This window comes from Megalopta genalis, chromosome 11 (assembly GCF_051020955.1).
Source record: "Megalopta genalis isolate 19385.01 chromosome 11, iyMegGena1_principal, whole genome shotgun sequence".
NCBI classification, from domain to species: Eukaryota; Metazoa; Arthropoda; class Insecta; order Hymenoptera; family Halictidae; genus Megalopta; species Megalopta genalis.
The window spans coordinates 3672501-3680000 of record NC_135023.1 but is presented as its reverse complement, the minus strand read 5'-3'; the positions used below and the strand labels follow the sequence as shown (position 1 = coordinate 3680000).

The following is a 7500-nucleotide window of genomic DNA, read 5'->3' as shown; positions in this document are numbered from 1 at the left end:
AGTTTAAAAGTGACAAAAATTAAAAATTTTTTGTATCAACGTACAGTGTTTTTTACCAACAACAACCTTGTGCAGTTCATTTGTTGATTGTTTTAACGTTAAAAAAGTTATAAGCATAAACATTTACTTTAAATTGTTCGCGTCCGTAAATTTTGACTACCTGCGCCGTCCCGGATTACAAGGGTCGCCGGCCAGGTAACGGTACCGCTTAACGGTAAAAGTAACGGTTTCTCGGCCTGTAGTACATTCCTCCGCGAAAACTCCTTAGCAACCGTCCCTAGTTACGCGCAAATTTCTTGATACGTACATTATTTTTCACGTGTGAGTTTCCAAAAATCCGAAGAAAAAAATCCGTGTGCAACTCCTAGACGACCTGGACGCCAGCCCAGCAGCCAACCGCCAGCCGACAAACCCACCACCTCGCCAGCCGACCACAACAGACAGGATGGAAGCCGATACATCCGATACAGAGGGCTACATCAAAGTAAGTAAACGCAACAGAAAAAATAAACGTAGAATAGTCTCCGACGCAGAATTAGACTCTGACACCCCGCTAACCAACGTGCCCTCTCAAAAGCCCCCCAAAACCCGGAGAAAATCCGAAGCCCCTTCTCCGCCCCCGGTCACACCTGCCCCCAACAATCCGCAAAACAACAGCAGCAAGACGGCCGCCGTCACTCCCTCCCCCGATCTCACCGCGAACGAACTTCGCTTAAAATCCGAAAAGGTCTCAATGGCCTTATTGAACTTCTTAATGGACCAGGACAACGGTCTCTATCCCGAAGCATCGCAGTTTATCGCCAGTAAACTCGCGAAACTGCAAAGTATCCTTGGAGCGTCCCTCCTCCGCTGCAGTAACCTCGAGGGCCAAATCCACGCCATCACCTCCGAAAATAAAATGCAGCGCAAGACCCTCGAGACAGTCACTGAAAAGTGTCAAGTCTCGAAAGAACCCTCCCGACCCACCACCTACGCCGAAAGAGTCGGAGTCCGCTCCAAAACTGCGGCTCTTTCAAATTTAAAACAGAACCCTCCTAGCGCGATCACGATCCTTCCACAGGATCCCAAGGTCTTCGAATCCAGTGAGAAGACCAAGGAAGCAGTCCTGAAGCTCGTTTCCCCTTCCGAGAACAAATTGCAAATAAAGAGCATCAGGAGGATCCAGGGCAACGGGATCCTAGTCGAGTCCTCTAAAAATTCTGACCTAACCACCCTTCAAGGCAACGCGCAGTTGAAAGCTGCCGGCCTAATAGTAGGAGCCCCGCTAAAGAAAAATCCCAGAATAATATTGTACGACGTCCCGAAACTCGAGAGTGACGAAGCCACACTTAAGGCTATCGTCAACCAGAATCTCGACGGCCCCGAAAAATCTATTTCCCAACAGATCAAACTCGCATTTAAATCAGGCGACAAAAACAGAGATAGATGCAACTGGATTCTAGAAGTGTCTAAACAGGCCCGCGACATCCTCGTCAAGAAAGAGCGAGTCTACGTCGCATGGAATTGTTGCCGCGTCAACGATTACATCGCGGCGACCCGCTGTTACAAGTGCCACAGCTTCGGTCACACGACGAAATACTGCCGCGCCGAGAAAGACATTTGTGGTCATTGCGCCGAGCAAGACCACACTTTCAAAACATGCCCAAACAAGGCCAAACCGTCCTGCTGCCATAATTGCCAGAAAACCGGCAAACCCGCCACCCACTCTGTCACCCACAGCGAATGTCCGGCATACATCGCTGCTATAAATCAGGTCCTCGCTCGCACGGATTATGGTTTATAAACCTAACCACTCCCAATCCATGCCCACCCTTAAGATAGGCCAAGTATCCACTAGACGCAACACAAGTAGCACGCGAATCCTAAAAGTAGCACAAATAAACGCCGGAGGTTCTAAGACAGTAACTGACGAACTCAGACAGATAGCGACAAACAAAAAGATAGATATACTCTTGCTTCAGGAGCCCTACAGTAACGCGAACTCCATCCCAGGCTTCGGAATTACTACAAAAATCATAACCGACAAAAAACGCTTTTCAAAAATCTCTACCGCGGACAAAATTAAATCAGCAATAGTTATTTTCAACACCGAAATAGAAGCCCTTAAGATCGCACAAATAAGCAACACCCATTGCACATGCGTAGAAATCTGCACGAAAGACGACAGATTCTACATAATCAACGCGTATCTCCAATTTTGCGAAAACATAGACTCATACTTAGCCCACCTAGATAAAGCAATTACAACTCTCAAGGGGCATAAAATAATAATTAGCTTAGATTCAAACGCGAACTCCCCCCTCTGGTTCAGCAAACGCACAGATCCTCGAGGAGAGACAATGGAAGATTTCATCTCCCAACACAGACTCTTCGTAGTTAATAAGCCTTCCGCAACCTTCACATTCAACACACCTAGAGGAACTTCTAACATTGATCTCACTCTAGCGTGTGCAAACTCATTCGACAAAATCAGGTGTTGGTCGGTACATGACAGTACGACCACGAGCGACCACAGTCTAATAACCTATTCCATCCAACTATTCCACACTTCTAGCCGACCAGTCAGAACCAATAGGTTCAACGTTAAAAAAGCAGACTGGGACAAATTTCACCACTGTCTCTCCAACAAAACTACAAACGACCCGCCCCCCTTAGAAACCTCAACTCCAGAATCACTCGCCGCGAAAATAGAAAATAAAATCATAACAGCAGCAGAACAATCCATCCCGCAAAAAACACGCTTCCCGAAATCCGTCCCTTGGTGGACTCCGCAACTAAGCAAACTTAGAAAAGAGGTCACTGAGGCAAGACGTATCTATCAAAGAACAAAAACGAAATCGGTAAGGCAATCCTTAGGAGAGTCTTATCGAACCCTCCGAAATAAATATATATCAAAAATTAGATCCGCGAAACTCAAAAGCTGGAGAAACTTCGTCTCCAAGGAAGGAAACGAAAACGCATGGGGAATAACATACAAAATAGCAAACAAAAAACTAAAAGCAGACAAAGTATGCGAAAGTATACAAATACAAGGTGAACAAACAATCACACTACGCGACACAATAGACAAACTCTTAGCCCACCTAGTTCCAGACGATAACACGACCAACGAAACAAACAGACAAATTAACATCCGACTGGAGACGTCGTCACCTCCAGCCACGGAAAATTCTCCCCCATTCTTAAAAACAGACATAGCCACAATAGTAAAATCCCTTAAACCGAATAAAGCCCCCGGACACGACCGACTAGAAAACGTAATCATTGAGCGGGCCTGGACTACCCTACATGGGGAAATCACAGAACTGTTTAATGATTGCCTAACCCACGGCGTATTCCCAAAACAATGGAAGCGTGCTCAGATTCGTGTGCTACTTAAAGGAAAAGAGAAAGAGGAGAGCGATCCTAAGTCCTATAGGCCGATCTCTCTCCTCCCAGTCCTCGGCAAAATTCTGGAAAAGCTTATGGCCAATAAGATCCACTGCCTTCTGCACAACCATGAGCTCACCTCTGATAGACAATTCGGATTCAAACCCGGAAGGTCAACAGAGGACGCCATGGTTGAATTAAGAAAACATGTAACTTACTCTCGGAACAAATATATGATAGGTCTGCTCTTCGACATCTCAGGAGCTTTCGATTCGGTATGGTGGCCCAGCATCCTCTGGAACCTAAAAAATAGAAATTGTCCGCAAAATATATACAAAGTTATTCAAAGTTACCTCTCTGACCGAACAGCAGAGATAGTCACCTCTAGCTTCATATCCCGCAAATCAGTAAACAAAGGTTGCCCTCAAGGTTCTATCCTGGGACCCATGTTCTGGAACTTAATATTCGACGAACTTCTAAATCGCCTAAATAGTCTAGGCCACAAAGTCATTGCTTACGCGGACGACCTAATAGTCCTCACTTCAGGAGACTCTAGATTACAGTTGGAAACAACTGCAAACTCCATCACAGCCACAATCTTAGAATGGTGTAGGGAACAAAAACTCCAAATTTCATCACAGAAATCAGAAATGATTCTGCTAAAAGGCTTTCTAGATATTAGAAGACCTCCCACAGTCAAGATCGGGAACAGCTCACTTAAAATGAAAAACTCCGTTAAATATCTCGGTGTCAAATTTGGCACAAGATTAAACATAACTCCTCACCTGCAACTAATATCAAATAAAAGCAAAATGATATTTCACGCTCTTGCTACAATTGCCAAAGCCAACTGGGGACTTAACCACAAGACCCTAGCTACTATTTACAACGGAGTCTTTGTTCCTATACTCACCTACGCCGCTGCTGCCTGGTCAGACAAGGTTAACAATTCACATCACATTAGACTCTTACACAAAACTCAAAGACATGCCCTTATCAGAGTTTCAAAATCATATAGAACAATCTCATACGATGCCCTAATGGTAATCACAGGCGCAGTACCGATAGAACTACTCTTAGAGGAGAGAAGAGCAAAATACAATCTAAGCAGAAATCAAAATTTCAAAATCCGAAACTTAGAATTCACAACACTACAACCAACACCATCCATAGAAATAAAAAACAAACTGCAAAAAGACATCCGGGAGCAGACTCTCGATGCCTGGCAGGAAATTTGGACCAACTCAACAAAAGGCCAGATAACACATGAGTTTTTCGGGAACGTTCGCCAAAGACTTGAAGCAAACTGGGTGGTCCTAAACCACTACGTCGTACAACTTCTATCTGGTCACGGTAACATAAGGAACATATTAAAAAGCATGAAATCCTTAGAATCAGACATCTGCGATTGTGGGCGGGCGGACAATGTACATCACATTGTCTTCGACTGCCCACACCTACGCAAAGAAAGAGAAACCCTTATGGTAGCCGTCACCAGTACAGGCATAAACTGGCCTTGCCAGCTCAGAGAACTCGTTCTAGAAGACACATTCGGACACTTCACAAAATTCGCAATAGCAGCATTGAAATATAGAGAGAACATTACATTAGAAAACGTTAGTGGAACTTAGGATCAACCCAGACCCCGGTACAGCCGTCTAGACCACGCGGGCACTAACAACAGTTAGTGTGTCTAGACGTCTATAATCTCCACATGAGAAATCATGCGGACCCGCAAGAGACCGAGCCTCGCGCTGGTGACCCCGCCTCCTCGTGGCCCCCGCTGGAAACGTCGCGCTTTCAAGCCCATGGCTTGCCATGTACCTGCAAGCGCGACGGCTAAGCGGGTCACCTCCCACACGGGACGGTCTTCCCTCCGGATGAACCTTAAATGATGACGGAGGGGTTTTTCACAAGCACGACGCATGCATGCTCCAGATGCATGCGTACCCCCTTGTCCGTGGTTTCACTCACCCTAACACCGTCGGTATAGGCTAACCAAGCCTGGTACGACGAGCTAGCGCGTCGCGCTCATTAAAGCTCATTCACAATAGATGTCCCTATCTACTGGCGGTGGCGGTCTGTGGCCACCCAGGGCGGGAGATAACCCCCGAACTAGCCCTCGCGTAGGAGGGTTGATCGGCCGAGTCGATGGGTGTATCGGCGATGAAGGCATTAGAGACCGTCAGTGCGTCGTACATGTAGTACTTCGCATAATGGCGAGGCCCTGATTTAGCATACGGGCTGTGGCGTGTTCTTTGTACAGCACTGTATGTGCTGTATGACTTCCGACTGGGGAACTGTTGTCACTCGTGGCATCAGTTCCCCAGTTTACGTTAAACGGTTTTTCAGACCGTTTTTCGTGGGCGGAACACGCCACTAGACAACACTCCGCTGGGCTCAGGAATACATGGGATGCAATCAATCCCCTGGGCAACCCAGGCCGCAAGGGGCAAACGTGCCCTAGCCACACTTGAGCCTCCACGAAAAAGGTACCGCTGGATAGCTCGTGTTCTTAAATACGCAGCGAACTGAACGAAGTGTGGTGGAGAGGAAGAGGCAGCCTCTCCGACTGCTGTCTCCCACGTGTTTGCCGTGCGTGGCGACCCTTGTCGTCGGAAAAGAGGATCCTGGGATCTGAGGGGGCCCTCTCCTGCGGGTGAGACGTCCCCAACACGTACCTTTGGCCTCTGCTTCGGCTAGATGGGCGGCTGGACGAGAAAAGCAGCCCTGGTCCAGTCAATCGGCTTGGAACGACCACACGCTTCGGGCAAGTGGGTTCTGCTGGGCGAGGACGCGGGCTGGGTAAGGAAACCGACCCAGCCAGCAGACTATATTCGGTGCGTAGCCCTAACCCAGCCTTTGGCGGGTTCCAAATTGTGTGGGTCGGTGGTGGCCGGGGAGCGCACTGGATGAAAGACCAAGACACATTATGGGTCTTAATAAAATTAATGAACAAAAAACTAAGCGTCCAAAGACGACGGGTCCAGCTCCTACTCGGAGTGAAGCCGTCGCCGCAGACGCGGGAACTGCAAATGCAGCTGTCAGTCCCCCCGCGTCTGTGAGAAAGACAAGATCCGGGAAGGTGATTAATATCGCCAATCCTCGTGTGATCTTGCAAAGATGTGTGACTCCCACGCGAGCGGTCTCGGTGAAAACCGAGCCCACGGTAGAAGGTACGCCGGACACCGGTAACGTGGAAGTAATCGAACGAGTCGGAGACACGTCACTCGTGAAGGTGCAGTCGGCACCCGAGCGTGTCGAGGACCCTACTGGTGACGGTTGGCAAACCGTCACCAAAAAGTCAAAGCGAGCCAAGCCGGGCGCACCCACCGGCAAGGCCGCAGTAAACCGGGCCAGGAGACCGAAGGGGACGTTCTCCGGGCAGAAGGTACGGCCTCTCGATCTCGTAAGAGACGAAGCCTTTAGGCGAGTGTCCGAAATACGGACCTTTTGCTTTCGACCTGAGTCGAAAGTCAATAAGGAGTCCGGGTCAAAGATACTCGCCGAGGTTGAGGCACTCAACGAGCTGGTCCAGGAGCTTATTCAACGGAATAGCTTCGTCGAAGGGCAGCTCGCCGCGGTCAGGGCGGACCTAAAAGCGCGTCCTGCCGTAATGAGTGCGATGCGACCTGGGCCGTCCAAGGGAACTCTCCCGAAGACGGCCTGCAACGCCGCGCAGTCGACTTACGCCCATGTGAACAAAGTCGACTGCAAAGGAGCTTCTCCGGAAGCGGGGAGACGGCCACAATCGCAGCATGTGGTAAAAATCTTCCCGCCGAAGGAAAAAGGACAGAGCAGCGAAGTTACGAAGGTTACTGTTCTGTCGCTCGTTAAACCAGCGAAGGAGGCGATCCGAATTAAGTCGGTCCGACGCATCCACTCCGGTGGCATCGTCGTCGAGACCGACCGAAAGGAGGACCTGCAAGCCTTCGTTGGCAATAAGAAGCTCCGGAGCGCGGGTCTGTCCGTCTCCTTACCTACCAAGCGGGACCCCGAGGTTTTAGTTTACGACGTCCCGCGTCGGATGGGTAAGGACGAAATTGCCTCCAGTATTTGGAGGCAAAATCTCTGCGATGCGAACCAGAAGGATGTGCCTTCGGGAATTCGGGTCAGCCGCATGGCTGGCAA

The 7500-nt window shown here is 49.0% G+C and overlaps 1 pseudogene; it reads left to right on the top strand.

Annotated features, from left to right (window-relative positions):
- LOC143260331 (large subunit ribosomal RNA) overlaps positions 1 to 155 on the top strand; it is a 3203-nt pseudogene extending 3048 nt beyond the window's left edge.
- The last annotated feature ends 7345 nt before the right edge of the window (positions 156 to 7500 follow it).